The following is a 17,326-nucleotide window of genomic DNA, read 5'->3' on the forward strand; positions in this document are numbered from 1 at the left end:
GGGGCAGTTTTAATTGTGGAACAGGTTAAAAATTTGGAACGGCCAGACCACGAAAACGACACATTTATTTTGTCCGACAGAACAGACTTAAACTCTCCGAACAGAGATTAAACTCTCATGCAAAAATCAGACTGGTATTTATCACCTGTCATAATTCCTGTCATTTGATATATTCTACATGTTCCACTCATTAAAACGCCCATTTGATGATAAATAGCAGTCTGATTTTTGCATGAGAGTTTAATCTCTGTTAGGAGAGTGTAAGTCTGTTCTGTCGGACAAAATACATGTGCCGTTTTCGTGGTCTGACCGTTCCAAATTTTTAACCTGTTCCACAATTAAAACTTCCCCTGTTCCAGTGTTCCCATATATCAAAGTTTGTCCGACCAGACACCCTTAAGCTATTAACAAATTTTCAGCTTGCTATTAATCAACTTTTTTTTCATACGCGGGATCCAGACCTAAAAGACAAACTAATTTAGCAAAATTTGTTTAAAAGCATGTTTATTAAACTTTAAAATGATACCTTCTAAGGCTCATTTGCATGCGTAGAAGCCGAGTTACGATCGATAAAGCTTCGAAAAATACTTATTTTGAAATTTGAACTTTGCAGTGTGCACTAATTTTACAATATCTTGAGTTCTAATTGTTGGATTTAAGTTTAGTAAACGTTTTTTTCTCCTTTTTTTATTAACGAACAAATTTTATTTAAAACATTCTTTTTTATCTGTTTTAGTTTACGAGCCAGAGCCTTACAAACAATTTATAAACAATTACATTGTTTATAACAATTTTTTGACCACTCGGATGGAATTCCACCCTCGAAATTCGTAATCAGCAGCCAAAAATCCATAAGAAACCGTCGAGTTTGTCCATCATAATTGAAAAGGACACGGTGACCTCTATTTGGCGCCTAGACTATTAAGTATTAAGAAAATTCCTAAATAATATGTAATAAAGGGTCGTTTAAACACAGCGATAAATCAAACAACTTATCAAGGTCAATCGAGTTGTTGCAACTCATCATTGTGTGTAAACGGTGCATCGCACAACTTATCAAAGTTGGAGTTGGGTTGAAGGTGGTATCGCATTGAATCGCAGCGTCTAAACAGCGTTTCAACTTGTCATCACAACTAGTTGCTGTGACTTATCGTTGTGTTTAAACGACGCTTAATATAGAATATAGAGAATCAAGGGAGTTTAGTAGTTAGAATCATTATGTTTCAATTTTTGTGTGCTAATTCCACACATTGGGACATTGCCCAATGAGGGACATTGCTTAAATCCCTGATGAATACTTGTGGGTTATTTATCTTCGTCTTCTTTACGTGCCATCTCCGCGACGAAGGTTGGCAATCATCATTGCTATTCTAACTTTTGACACTACAGCCCGAAAGTTATTTATCTGTATATTGTTAAATCTTATATAAATAACTGAGGAAGTTACGAGCTCGGACTGAGGAAGTACTGAACGAGATATAAGCCACATCGCATATTTTTTCAGAATTTCTATACATAATTCTATAGTATGCACAAGGATATTAGATATCTAATATTTTTATCGGTATTATTTCACGATATCCTGGCCAATTCCGATAATGTACCTTTATCTTCTTCTTCTTCACGTGCCTCATCCTTTAAGTACATTGGCAATCATCATGATCCATTTTACTCTGTTTGCAGCGGTTCTGAATATTAGTCCTGTCGCCAGTAGGGGTACAACGGCCTCCTTAATTCAGATGGACTTACCCAAGTTTTCTTTATGTATTTTGACCCGTAGAACACGAATTTTTTGGGTAACAGTCGATCCCGATGTCGATAAGATTGTTATAAACAAAGAACTTGAGGAATCACATAACAGCGATTTTTAGCAAAACAAAACATTTTTTTGTATTTTTTGGGTCATTCTAAGCAAAAAATGTTTTTACAAGTTTTTTCGTAGGATGCATAGTTTTCGACATAAACGCGGTTGAACTTTCAAAAAATCGAAAAATTGCAATTTTTGAACCCGAATAACTTTTGATTGAAAAATAAAATAGCAATTCTGCTTGCCGCATTTGAAAGTTCAAGTCAAATTCTATCGGTTTTGATTATTTTCATTGTTAAAAATGAATTTTTTTATTGTTAAACAAAGCTATAAACACATAGTGATTGAATGATGTTTTCAATGCATTTTTAATTTGAAATCGAACGAGTAGGCGCGCATACAGAATTTTTCGTAAATTACGTACATTAAAACGCATGCATTGGGCACGGGAAACACTATGTGTTTATAGCTTTGTTTAACAAATAAAAACTTAATTTTTAGCAATGCAAATAATCAAAACCGATAGAATTTGACTTGAAATTTCAAATGCATGAAGCAGAATTGCTATTTTATTTTTTAATCAAAAGTTATTCCGGTTGAAAAATTGCACTTTTTCGATTTTTTGAAAGTTCAACCGCGTTTATCTCGAAAACTATGAATCCTACGAAAAAACTTGTAAGACCATTTTTTGCTGAGAATCACCAAAAAAATACAAAAAAATGTTTTGTTTTGCGAAAAATCGCTGTTATGTAATTCCTCAAGTTCTTTTTTTATAACAGTCTTATCGACATCCGGATCAACTGTTACCCAAAAAATTCGTGTTCTACGGGTCAAAATACATAAAAAAACTTGGGTAAGTCCATCTGAATTAAGGAGGCCGTTGTACCCCCCTGGCGACAGGACTAATATGTAGTTCTATTGTTTTTTTGCGCTCCTCTGCATTAACATTTTCAACCAGGACGTGTGTCGTCTCCCGGGTCCTGTTTCCCTTGTATAACTAATTGCATCAATTCATATTTTTCATTTTCATATTAGAGAGAATACCGTTAATACGAGAGAATTGATTTTTTATAAAAAAGAATATAATAGAGATGATGACACAAATGCTGACAAAATAAGAGTGTATACGTAATCTTGAAGAGTTTTCAGATCTTCTTCCATGTATCTAGGTTTGCGTTTCCTTTTGACATTCTTACTGGTGTCTGATTTACTACTTTCTTGTGTACTTCACTCTCCAGCATCAGTTTAACATAGTCCATCCAGTTAGTCCAGTATAAACGTCCAATCTTTAGAAGTGGAACCAATAGGCCTGGATCCCGCGTACCAAAAAAAAGTTGATTAATAGCAAGCTGAAAATTTGTTAATAGCTTAACGGCGTCTAGTCGGACAAACTTTGATGTACGGGAACAATGGAACGTGGGAAGGTTTAATTGTGGAACAGTTTAAAAGTTTGGAACGTCAAATTACGAAAACGTCCGATGTATTTTGTCGGACAGAACATCCAATTGATTTGTTACCCTTTCATTAAACTCTCATGCAAAAATCAGACTGCTATTACTAACCAACATGATTTCTGTCATTTGACATGTTCTTCGTGTTCCACTCATTAAAATGCCCAGTTGGTGATAAACACCAGTCTGATTTTTGCATGAGAGTTTAATGAAATGGTAACAAATCAATTGGAAGTTCTATCCGACACAATATATGGAACGTTTTCGTAGTCTGACGTTCCAAATTTTTAACCTGTTCCACAATTAAAACTTCCCCTGTTCCAGTGTTCCCATACATCAAAGTTTGTCCGACTAGACACCGTTAAGCTATTAACAAATTTTCAGCTTACTATTAATCAACTTTTTTTTGGTACGCGGGATCCAGGTCTACAATACGAGTAGTTCCGTGAAGATCTGCGAGAGATAGAGGAAAACCAAGAAGACGGAAGGACTGTGTGGCAGACGACTTCAGAGGTAGAGGTTTAAATAAAGAAGACACGATGGACAGAAATCAGTGGCGAAAAGAGTAAGAAACAGCGACCCCGGAAAGGGGAACAGCTGAAGAAAAAGAACTTATTGAAAAAATTTAAAAAAATTTAGTTTATTTAGAATATATTTTAGTCCGATAAGCTATAAAGATTATTCACTATAACGTATGGTCCTAAAGTTTTGGGAAAAATTTCACCTGGTCTGATTGAGAAGCAAAATGCATTTAACAAAGAAGGCCATGGAATTGAAAATGTCATCAGTTATTGACATTTAATAAACAAAGCAGAATATTTTGGTTTGTGCTCTGCAAAATGTCATAAAATTGATATTCGTCGAGGTGTTTATAATATGGTTGGGCGAATGTCGAAACGAGATATTGTTAATATTTATCGAGATCAAAACATAAGCAAATCGACAATTTATCGCACAATCAGAGAATGTGAAGAAGGGATACCATGTGTTAACTTGCGTAAAAGTGCCCGACCGCGGATTTTGAACCATATAAGAGAGGCAAGACTGATTGAAGCAGCTAAGAACAAAATTGGGGTCTCACAGCGAAAACTGGCCAGAAGATTTCATGTTGGAAAGACTACAGTATACAGGACCCTATCGAGTAACAATATTATCTACCGGAAAAGAAGGAAAGCTCCAAAATACACAGAGGATCAATTAGAGAGAATTCCGAGATGTTGCCGCGCGTTAAGGCGAGTGCATTTCGTCAACAAGTTGATCGTGATGGACGATGAAATAGCTATTTGTATAACAAGGGAGGAATGCTACTTTTCCTCCCGAGAATGAAGTTTACTGCCCGACGCGTAGCGGAGGGCAGTAATCATTCAAGGGAGGAAAAGGCACTTTACTCCCATGCTATACATATGGTTTTTCCACCTTCCTCAAATAACAAGTCATTTTTTCATTTTTACTTAATTTATTTATGTAACTAACCAACAAAATTTATTGGAACTAAAACTAACAAATAGGTACAATATAACTGTCAACTGTCAAATATAAGTCAAATTATTAATGTAAACATTGTTAAATCAGAATAACAATTTACTGTTTTTTTACCATTCTGCAAAATACAGAGTGTTTTTAAATAAACGTTAAAATGTATAGATACTTACGTAATAGAAAATAGGTATTGTACAGGGCGTCAATAAGTTATATTTCATGAATGAAATACCATGACGTCACTTTTACTTTTCCTCCCTAGGGAGGAAAAATATTTTCCTCCCTAGGGAGGAAAAGTATAACTTTGCTCCCTACAATCAGGTCCGGAAAAGTATACTTTCGGTAGAGGTAGGTGGAAATAGCTATTTGTATAACAAGGGAGGAAAGTGCTCCTTTTCATCCCGAGAATGAAGTTTACTGCCCGACGCGTAGCGGAGGGCAGTAATCATTCAAGGGAGGAAAAGGCACTTTACTCCCATGTTATACATATGGTTTTTCCGCCTTCCTCAAATAATTTCCTCCTTTTTTCATTTTTACTTAATTTATTTATGTAACTAACCAACAAAATTTATTAGAACTAAAACTGACAAGTAGGTACAATATAACTGTCAACTGTCAAATATAAGTCAAATTATTAATGTAAACATTGTTAAATCAGAATAACAATTTACTGTTTTTTACCATTCTGCAAAATAGAGAATGTTTTTAAATAAACGTTAAAATGTATAGATACTTACGTAATAGAAAATAGATATTGTACAGGGCGCCAATAAGTTATATTTCATGAATGAAATACCATGACGTCACTTTTACTTTTCCTCCCTAGGGAGGAAAAATATTTTCCTCCCTAGGGAGGAAAAGTACAACTTTGCTCCCTACAATCACGTCCGGAAAAGTATACTTTCAGTAGAGGTAGGTGGAAAAATATTTTACTTTGTCCAACTCTGAGATGAAGGGTAACGATGGGTTTTACACGAACGATTACGAAAATGTACCCGATAAAATAAAATTCAAAAGTAAGAAAAAATTTCAGGACAAAATTTTGGTATGGTGTGCAATTTCTGAGGCTGGCTTTATCTCACAGCCCTACATTGGTGTTGTTCGAGGCGAAGCCTTAAACGCAAATATTTATATTCAAAGATGTCTCTCTAAATTGCTTCAGTTTGTGAACACCCATCATGCAAATGATCAAATAGTCTTTTGGCCAGATCTTGCTTCATGTCCTTACGCGAGGATCACAAGGGACTGGTACGAAACTAACAACATTACCTTTGTACCGAAAGCAGACAATCCCCCCAACCTACCTCAGGCTCGTCCAATTGAAGAGTTCTGGGCAATATTCAGTCGGAAAGTCTATAATAACGGATGGGAAGCACAAAATTAGGCACAGTTAAGACGCCGCATATATACAAAAATTAGAGAAATTGACGCCGAGGTCGTCCAAAGGATGATGCAACGTGTCAGGGGAATTATTAGGCAAATCGAAAATAATGGTCCCTTTTCTGTCATTTGAATTTTGATTTATAATAAGGATAGTTAAGTTAAATTGTTGAATAATTTAATAAAAATATAAGATTATTGTGGTCAGAGTTATACGCTTTTGAAATTTTTCCCAAAACTTTAGGACCATACGTTACCAATGTCATTTCACGCATGTGTGAGTCGCACGTTTATCAAACAATAAACTGGGATTCTGAAATTGTTTTCCTCTGGCATGTTCCAGAAACAAATCCTTTACTCCGATAAACGGAAAGTTTTGTAACTGCTCACACAAAACAGCAAGATGAGACGTAAACATAAGGTAACAGGAGAAAAGTGTTTCACGCTACCTTGATCATTAAACGAGGCTTAGTAAGTGACCCACTACCCAGAGCACTTACAAAAACAATAAAGCATAGTTTAAAGAACCCTCACGCATACCTTCAGTGTGCATTAGGGAGGAAATTAAGGAGAGTTTGAAAGTTTTGAGGCGAAGAGAAATCCGGTCAGTAACTTGGGCAGAGATGCATGTGCAAACCGTTTGGGTAGTATGTAGTCATCCTATCTCTTATGGCTCCCAGGCCAGATTAGTCGAAGTGTGTGTGGGGATTTTTTTACTTTTTCAATGACTAGTGCAGCTTATCAAACACATTTTGAGTTCCCCAATAAACAATAATATGACATGTAATTTAGCCTTTTGATCAATCGTGTCAACTCACTAGTTTTTCCACTCGTAAAGAAAAACACAGCGAAGTGCAAAACACTGACTTAACTGCAAATGTTTTATTTCTACCATAAAAGTAAAATAAATGTTAAATAAAAGTAACAATAAACAATTTATAAAACTAAATTGACCATAAAAATCTTATTCTTTCAAACGTTCTCTACTTGGTCCATTTTATCAAAACTTTTCACTAGGTCTGTAACGACGTCTTTTCACTTGCTTCTGAGCTGTTCAATACATTGTTCTAATTACAATAATAGAAGCAATGAAAACGAAAGTGCCTCGTCTTCTTCACAACCGATTATCCAAATAGATAATTATTTTAATTTATATTATCATAAAATTCATGTAATCATTTAGTTAATAACCAGATTTTAATTACAATTTTCCGACTAGTTAACAATAAACCTGTGAATAATGTTGGTGCATTATAATTCTTTATGGTTACTTATGCATATGATGTGGATATATCTTAACTGGAGTTTTAACATAAAAAATCCACCGTTTTGTAGACAATAAAAAAATAATGGAGTGTTTGAAGGAATATTTGCATTAGATACTACGTGTCTGATAATAATTTAATAGCTTGATTGCTATGTTAATGCGAGCAAAGTTGTTAAAACTATATTAGATTATGTGTAAAAATATAGCAGTGTACCTGTTTAATAATAAACATTTAAAAGGCTTGACTCTCCGAAATTAAATATACTACATGATATAATAAAGGATAGCTTTCGGATATATTTCTTAGATAAGCTTGCCAATTGTTGGGAAAAATTGGATGATAAAAAAATAGTTGATATTGTTCGTCCGCTATAACTTTTCCCATGCGTCACGATTCATTTTCAAGCAAATAAGTCAAAACATAAGGTGAAACGAACGTCGATTTGTATATGTTACCGGCCAAACCCGATTTCAAGACAAACTAGTTTGGCCTAGGCCAAACTAGTTTGTCCTAAGCGCCTTAGGATAAACTAGTATGGCCTAGGTCAAACTAGTTTGTCCTATCGCGCGTAGGTCAAACTAGTTTGTCCTAGGCCAAACTAGTTTATCCTGATATAAATACACACACTTCAGGCCAAACTAGTTTGGCCTAGGCCAAACCAGTTTATCCTGATATAATAAATACTCACACTTTAGGATAAACTAGTACGGCCTAGTCTAAACCAATTTAGCCGAGTCGAAAGTAATTTAGCGAACATGTAAGGACTTTTACATGCGGGGAATTCCCAAATCACGTCCCAACAGGGATGGCAAAAATAATTATACATCGATATATTTATTGTATCATATGATACATCGAATGAAGGTATTGATACATGCTATAAATCAATATATTCTTGTATAATTAAATATGTAATATAAAAAATAATAAATAAAAGGATGAGCTTAATATTGTTTTCATCAATTTTGAAAAAAATGTGGAAACGTTGAATTATGCACATCCGTCTGTCTGTCTGTCGGTGAACTCAGTCCTCCGTCATTATACCAGGTAGAATGACAAATGAGGTATCAAATGAAAGCTTATAATCCAAGGATGGTACTAAAGGTGAGAAATTTGACCTAGGCTGTCTGTCCGTCTGACTGCGAATATAACTCAATATTATTGTTTTTTTGTTACGAATAATTATTATTTTAATAAAAATGATTATTTTTCCAAGAACAAAGTATTTTATTCAATTTATTATTTATATTAAGCCGTACTAGTTCGCTGAATTACTTTCTTCTTCTTGGCTTTTTCCCATTATGAGTTTGCTGTTTTCGTCTTCCATAGCACTCTATTCTCTCAGTCGCCATCTCTGAGGTCTCTATCTATCATAGCATTTCCTATGTGAGTTTTCCATCTCACAGCAGGTCCTCCTCTCCATCTTCCTCCCCGCGGGTCCCAGTCCAGTAATCTTTTCGGCCACCTGTGTTCAGTGCTCTACTTTTACTACCACAACTTTTTTGTAATTGGGCATTCTACTTCTATTCTGTTTCATATTTCCTCTGTTCTTATTCTATCCTACCTGGTAATTTGTAGACACCTTCTCACAAACTCCAATTCAACTGTCCGTATTTTATTTCGTATTATTGTTGTCACTGGCCATTCTTCCGCTCTTATAGGGTACCTAATATTCAGCACTATGCCCTGAAAAATCCTTTTTTGTTTTCTTTAGTTACGAGTGTTCTTCCATATCACTCCATGGAGTGCATTCGTGGCTTGTTTTCCCTGTACTATTTTCATTTCTATATCTTTCATACAAGTGCCATCTCGGTTTATCATTTACCCTAAATACTTAGAAGTCTTACAACTCTTAATAGTGTCTTCTAAACTTATGTTTAAATCAGCAACCAATCGGTAATCAATTATGTACTTTCGACTAGATTAAATTGGTTTAGACTAGCCTAAACTAGTTTATCCTGATATAAAACATACACTTCAGGATAAACTAGTTTGGCCTGAAGTGTGTGTGTCTTTATATCAGGATATACTAGTTTGGCCTAGGGCAAACTAGTTTGGCCTGAAGTGTGTGTCTTTATATCAGGATAAACTAGTTTGGCCTAGGGCAAACTAGTTTGGCCTGAAGTGTGTGTATCTACATCAGGATAAACTAGTTTGGCCTAGGACAAACTAGTTTAGCCTAGGCCATACTAGTTTACCCTAATGCGCTTACGACAAACTAGTTTGACCTATGCCAAACTAGTTTTTCCTGAAATCGGGTTTGGCCGGTAACATATACATTTTGTACATATACTGTATACTATATACTATACACATCGGCGTACGTTTCACTTTATGTTTTGACTTAATTTGTTTGAAAATGAATCGTGACGCATGGGAAAAGTTATAGCGGACGAACAATATATATATTGACAGAAATTACTCTAAAACGTACTAAACACTTTATACAGAGTGCCACCATGTATAAAAAAAGCAGGCCCCAGGGACAACATTTTCTCTTTCCTAAATGTTGTTTTTTATAACGTCTATGAAAATGTATAGCTAACTTTTGTTGAAAAAATATGTCTCCTTGACAAAATTAATTTTTCTGTTGGTGGATAACGGGTATCCACCATGGCCAAAACTGATAAATGTTTACTGTGGGTCCATGGTGGACAAGCGGTATCCACCAATGATTTCAGACTATTTGAGTGTGCGACAAATCTGTGCAAATTGCTACAAAGAAAATGTTGCAGTTATGGATTGTAAGCCAGCGAAGAATATAACAAAAAACATTAAATAACGGTGCCATTCTTGCTTCTGCGAGACATATTTTTGCTTTGACTGTTTTTTTAAACATAATTTTGTTTTTAAAAACTAGTTTTAGGCTCTTATTGCCACATACTTCTTTCTTTCTAAATAAAAAATATGAATATCTATTTGTTTTGCTGAAAAAAGCTTGCTCATTTTAGTGGAGCCACTGAAGGTTTTCACCTCCGATTTCGTTGAACCTTTATCAATTTTCATGAAAATTGGTGAGTAGTTAGAAGATACTTCAAGGAACAAAGGTGACATGATGCCAACTTGCGCTTTTACCCTGGGGGTGAATGCCACCCCTTCTCGTGGGTGAAATTTTTTTCTTTAAATATAATACCAGAAATCGATAGAGGGGCAACTTTTAAGCAAAATTTGTTATATAAAGTTATTAACATAAATCAATACTTTTTGAGTTATTAAATATCAATGATTTTATTTTTTCTTACCAAAAATGCATGTTTTAAAGCTGTTTTTCACGTATTACTCAAAAACTATAACCTTTTGTAAAAAAGTAATTATTATCAAAGTTAAAGATAATAGAAAATTTAATACACTCCCTACTTAAAGAACCAAACTAATGTTATTTCGAAGTGAGTAATGGGTAATTGAATGTATATTTTTCTTCGACGAGTACTCAAATCTAAGTATTCAAGCTTACATAACGTGAAAACGATGCATTTTATAGAATATACTTGTAAATCACTTGTCAAAGTACTTTGGAATACCTATCAAATGAGCTCCAGTAGAAGTTAATAGCATCAAAACTAAGCAAGTTATGATGAAAATAACAGAACCTTTTCGATTTTTTTAAGAAAAAGTGAAAAATAAAACATACGCCATTTCCACAAAAATTAAAATTTGTAGTAATCCTCACAAGAATTTCTTTAGGTTAACATAGTTAATTATTTCAACAATTTTTACCGGTTTAGAATGCATATTTTTGAAAAAAAGATATAATTTAAAAAAATCAGAATTTTTAAAATTATCGTACTTCTCATTTTCTGTTGATAATTAAATCCAAAAATACTCAATATACGTAAAAATTATATAACTAAATTTTAGTTTTTTTTTGTTCCAAATACTTCACTCATTTTATTATTTCTGTAGAGTAAAAAATAACCGAGATAGAAACGTTTAAAATTTCAATTTTGCTGCGAGAACCATATAACCGGGGCTATTTAACATTTTATTTTTAAAAAAGTAAGAGGTTTAAAGACTAAAAACGTTTTTTAATAGCTCTTGGAATAGACTTTTAACTAGTTTTTAGCTGAACCTGATATTTTAAAATTTAACGGAGTTACTTACAAAACAGCTATAACATTTTTTGGAAAAATTTTTAAAAGATAAATTTTAAAACATTTTTGGTGCATAAATTTTAATGCTATCAACTTGTTCGAGGGCTTATTTAATAGATATTTCTAAGAACTTTGATAAATGTTAAATAAGTTTATGTTATAAAATGCATCATTTTCCCGGTATTTAAGCTTGAATACTTAGATTTGGGTACTTGACGAAATAAATATACATTCAATTACCTATAACTCAGTTTTAGTTACCATTGAAAGGTTTTTCTAGTAAGGTGTTTATTTAGTTTTTTATTAGCCTCAATTTTGATAATAATAACTTTTTTTGTAAAAACTTATAGTTTTTGAGTTATTTATGAAAAATCGGTTAAAAACATGCATTTTTCTCACGAAAAATTAAAATTTTTGATCTTTAATAACTCAAAAAGTTTTGATTTATTTTAATAACTTTATATAACAAATTTTGCTTATAATTTGTCCCTCTATCTAATTGTGGGGTTATTTTTATTAAAATAATTTTCACCCCCGAGGAGGGGTGGCATCCACCCCCAGGGTTAAAGCGCAAGTTGGCACCATGTCACCTTTGTTCCTTGAGATATCCTCTAACCACTCACCCATTTTCATGCAAATCGATGAAGGTTCAACGAAATCGGAGGTAATAGCTCATATCCACCTTCGGTGACTGCACTATTTGTAGGAACTTGCCATTGTGCGTAACACAGAAACCAACTTTACTAACTTTTTGTATATACTTTATAAACCCCTTCATATAGTGCAGCCGATATGTGAAACAATTGTGCATTTAATGATAGAAGTATATAACTTGGACTACATATACTGCACATATAAAGATTCAAATTTAGATGGGAGGCCATCTCAGATTTTGCCTTTTACAAAATTGGCGGGGATTCAAAATGGCGACTATACATAAATATGTGAATAATAGCACGATAACTTTTAAACGAGATTTCAGATTTCAACCAAATTTGGTATATATGTTCTGTTTTTGATGTATAAGATCGAGGTCTTGAACCAGAAGAATCGGTTTACCAGAAGTTGTGTTTTTCCTGGTTTTTATGTAAAAATATGCTGTTTTTTTTTTCAATTCTTTCACCCTGTATGTATTAATTTTTCAAAAGGTTAATACCGCCATTGAAAAGAGCGTAAAAATATTTTTTAGGAAATATTTTTAACTTTTTAGTTATGTTAATTACCATTTAAAAAATGCAAAACGTATCTTCACATGTACCTATATGCGACAGATTCGTGCAAATATTATAAGAATTATTTTGCATTTAATGGTAGAAGTATATAATTTGGACCACATATACAGGGTGTAACGAAAATACAGGTCATAAATTTAATCACATATTCTGGGACCAAAAGTAGTTTGATTGAACCTAACTTACCTTAGTACAAATGTGTATATAAAAAAAGTTACAACCTTTTGAAGTTACAAAATGAAAATCGATTTTTTCCAATATATCGAAAACTATTAAAGATTTTTTATTGAAAATGGACACATGGCATTCTTATGACAGTAGCATCTTAAGAAAAAATTATAGTGAAATTTGGACACCCTATAAAAATTTTATGGGGGTTTACTTCCTTTAAACCCCCCCAAACTTTTGTGTACGTTCCAATTAAATTATTATTATAGTACCATTACTTAAACAAAATATTTTTAAAACTTTTTTGGCTCTTAGTACTTTTACGAAAAGTCCGTTTTTATCGAGATATTTTGAATATTTATTAAATCCACCACATATTTGTATATGGTTAAGTACGATTATGGAGATTTGGTAATAATATGAAAATTTATGTATGATTTACATTTTTAGGTATATTTTGAACCGTATTAAAAAAGAAGTCATATCTCGATAAAAGTTGCCTTCTCGAAAAAATACAAAGAGGCAAAAAAGTTTTAAAAACATTTTCTTAAACTAATGGTATTGCAGTAATAGTTTAATTGAAGCGTCCACAAACATTTGGGGGGTTAAAAGGAACAAAACCCCCATAAAATTTTTATGTAAACATATTAAAAAAGAAGCCGCAACTCGATAAAAACTGCCTTATCGAAAAAATACTAAGAGCAAAAAAAGTTTTAGAAATATTGAATTTAACTAATGATACCACAATAATAATTTAATTGGAACGTACAGAAAAGTTTGGGGGGTGTAAGGGAACAAAACCCCCATAAAATTTTTTTGGGGAGCACAAATTTCACTATAATTTTTCTTTAAGATGCTCCTGCTATAAGAATGCCACATATCCATTTTCAATAAAAAACCTCTGATAGTTTTCGATACATTCGAAAAAATCGATTTTCATTTTGTAACTTCAAAGGGCTGTAACTTTTTTTGTGTGCATATTTGTACTAAGGTAAGTTAGGTTCATTCGGACTATTTTTGGTCCCAGAATATGTGATTTAATTTATGACCTGTATTTTTGTTACACCCTGTATACTACACATATAAAGGTTCAAATTTAGATACGAGGTCATCTCAGTTTTTGTTCCTTTTACAAAAATGGCGGGCATTCAAAATGTATACATATGTGACTAATAGCACGACAACTTTTGAACGAGACGTCAGATTTGAACCAAAATTGGTATATGTATAGGTTGTTTTTTTGATGAATAATATCGAGGTCGTGAACCGGAAGAATCGGTTTAAAATAATTTGTGTTTTTACTGTTTTTTTATGTAAAAATATGTTGTTTCTTTTTCAATTCTTTCACCCTGTATATACAAATTTTTCAAAAAGGTAATACCGCCATTGAAAAGAGTGTAAATATATTTTTTAGGAAATATTTTTAACTTTTCAGTTGTGTTAATTACCATTTAATAAATGCATAATGTATGTTCACATGTACCTATGGGCGGCAGATTAATTTTGAATGCCCGCCAATTTTGTAAAAGACTAAATCTGAGATGGCCTCATATCTACCATTAAATGCACAATAATTCTTATATTATTATTTGCACGAATCTGCCGAACATAGGTACCTACATGTTAAGATACGTTATGCATTTATTAAATGGTAATTAATATAACTAAAGAGTTTAAAATATTTCCTAAAAAATATTTTTACGCTCTTTTCAACGCCGGTATTACCTTTTTGAAAAATTAGCATATACAGGGTGAAAGAATTGGAAGAGAAACAACATATTTTTACATAAAAAAAAAAAACAGTAAAAACACAAATTCTGGTATACCGATTCTTCAGGTTCAACACCTCGATATTATTCATCAAAAAAAGAACCTATATACCAAATTTGGTTGCAATCTGTTATCTCGTTCAAAAGTTATCGTGGTATTAGTCACATATGTATAGTCGCCATTTTGAATTCCCGCCATTTTTGTAAAAGGCACAATCTGAGATGGCCTCCCATCTAAATTTGAATCATTATACGTGTAGTATATGTGGTCCAAATTATATGCTTCTATCATTAAATGCACAATTCTTATAATATTTGCACGAATCTGCCGCACTAATATGCATTAGTCAGTGGTTTGGTGCATTTCCGTTACCCACTTTAAGCTGGCGCATAACGCATGTCTACCACGGCCACTGGGGATATATTTTTTTTAAATGGTGGATACGTATATCCACCATGGCACTCATAAGTGTTAATTACACTGGCAAAGCCAAAAGGCCAGTTATGTTTTCTTATTGAAAGAGCAATCATTTCTTGAGCCACTCTGCATCTGAAAATACTTAAATAAGGGATAACTTTCATGTAATAAAAGCGTTTTGGTAAAATTGTGGGTTGTAGGTTAGGCCACTGTTGCTCTGAGCGCCTTAATTATGAATGCATTAAACGCAAACAAGAAAAAAAGGCAACGTAATCAGTTAAAAATAGTGATTGTTCTACATTTTAACTTTGATTAAACACAAATGAATGTATCTATAAAGCAAATTAAAAACTCCTACCTTTGAATTAGTTGTACTGTCTGTGATAGTTTTATTTAAAGTTTTCTAGTTTTCACTAATTATGTATCACTTGACAAAGCACCACTTAAATGTTATGAATCAAACTGAAAATCCAAATGTGAACTAAAATCACTGTGCAAATCGTTTATGTAGATACTGAACGAGTTTTTGATAATTTAGTATCATTGACAACTAAAGGATAATAGATTTGTCACATTGTGACAGATACATAAATATTGACAGGAAACTAGCTGTATTTATAGACCAATAAATTTGGTCTGATCCTGTAATAGATCAAAGAAAATTGATTTTAATACGGTGAAAGTGATTAAAAATTGGCGGTGAGACGTGAATAATAGTACATATGTAGTTTTTTATTATATAAGGGCAAAAATAGCGGATTTTAGCGCGATAGATGAAAATCCCGACGCGTAGCGGAGGGATGTAATCATGAGAGTGCTAAAATCTGCATTTTGTTCCGTGTATATCACAATATTTTTTCTATAGCTCGGCAGAAACACCAGAAGTTTTAACAATTTTGCCTAAAGACTAAAAAAACTTGACGTCCGCTTGAGGTATAGAAATAGATTCTACCCCATGGGATAAAATGTGACGTTTCAGTGACTGACAAGAGGTGACAAATTATGACAATTTATAGAAAAAAAATTCGACGTTCGCGGGATAGAGACAGATTTTCATAGACATAATGAACTTAGAGAATGAACTGAATAGACAAGGTAAGGTATGGGCCGCTCTGTGCATCGAGGTGTAACGCCAATATCAATGGTCAATATTCACTTTGAGTAGTTTAGCCATCTTTGTCTGTCACATGCGCCCATGCGCAAGATCGCTCGGTAAAAAGAGAAAGATAGACCACCGATCGACTGTCCGCGCGTTACGCTATTTTGCTGAGTATGCCTTGTCTATTCTTATTATGTCTATGTAGATTTTACCCCTTGGGATAAAATGTAATAGAGTTTTAGACCCTCTACTTTTTGACGTACGTTAAACGTAAAACGTTATATTTGTCATGCGCACTGAGTGATAAATAAGGGATAACGCGTTTGCTTAAAATAGTTTTTGAAACCCTTCAGAAAATACGCACACAGGTTAACGTTAATTGACATTTGCCAAACGTAACCTACAAAACGTCAGTTGTGTGCTATAACTTATTTTATTGTGCCATAATGGAAGAAAATGTATTAAGACGTTCACCAAAGACAATTTACTACTTTAGGAACACAAAACATCCATCCTAAGTTTAACAAGACAATTCAATCAAGTGTCAGATTTCTCAAGAAATGGTGTAATTTAGAATTATTCTACCAGGGTTGCCAAGCAGATTATATTCAATTATATATGTTTATTACCTGATAGTTTTAAAGAAAAAAAATTTTGATTACAATTTTATACATCGTTACTATATTTTTTTATTCTAGTTGTCTTTGGTTCAGCTCATATGACCTTTTTTTCGTTTTTTATGATTAAGATATATGACATTTGGCAATCTTACAAATACGTAATCCCTTAATAACGTGAACCTTATTTCTACCTAAATAAGGGGATACCTTATCCGCTAATAAAGTAATACGTTATTTTTCAGTTAATGCGCATGAGCAGAATAGCGTATAACGTTTCACGTTGCTGAAATAAGGGGCTTAAAAACTCTCTAATGTTTCAGCAACTGACAAGAGGTGGCAAATTATGACATTTCATGTTAGTTATAGAAAAAAAAGTTTCTTTATTTTAGAATAGGTACATATAGGCGAGCGGCACACCGATAATTTGAGGCTTAGAAATCGAAAAAGTTACCATGATAGGTTATTGGCAAATTTTGCCATTCTTTATGTTTTCGAGGTCGCTGAATCCGAATATGAAGTTTATTTTTATCTAGAATTGGTGGAA

The 17,326-nt window shown here is 33.1% G+C and overlaps 1 protein-coding gene across 3 annotated transcripts in view; it reads right to left on the minus strand.

Moving 5' to 3' along the window:
* The window catches only part of LOC126882057 (A-kinase anchor protein 200-like), a 640,814-nt gene that overhangs the window by 435,949 nt on the left and 187,539 nt on the right, over positions 1-17,326 (minus strand). Inside the window, exon 1 of one of the 3 annotated variants that reach the window (XM_050646879.1) lies at positions 15,422-15,440. The exons of the other annotated variants lie outside the window; for them this stretch is intronic. The gene's annotated coding sequence lies outside the window, so the exon portion shown is untranslated. Of the gene's footprint in view, positions 1-15,421; positions 15,441-17,326 lie in introns of those variants that run through there. 3 annotated transcript variants of the gene reach the window in all.

Source organism: Diabrotica virgifera, chromosome 3, assembly GCF_917563875.1.
Source record: "Diabrotica virgifera virgifera chromosome 3, PGI_DIABVI_V3a".
Classification (NCBI taxonomy): domain Eukaryota; kingdom Metazoa; phylum Arthropoda; class Insecta; order Coleoptera; family Chrysomelidae; genus Diabrotica; species Diabrotica virgifera.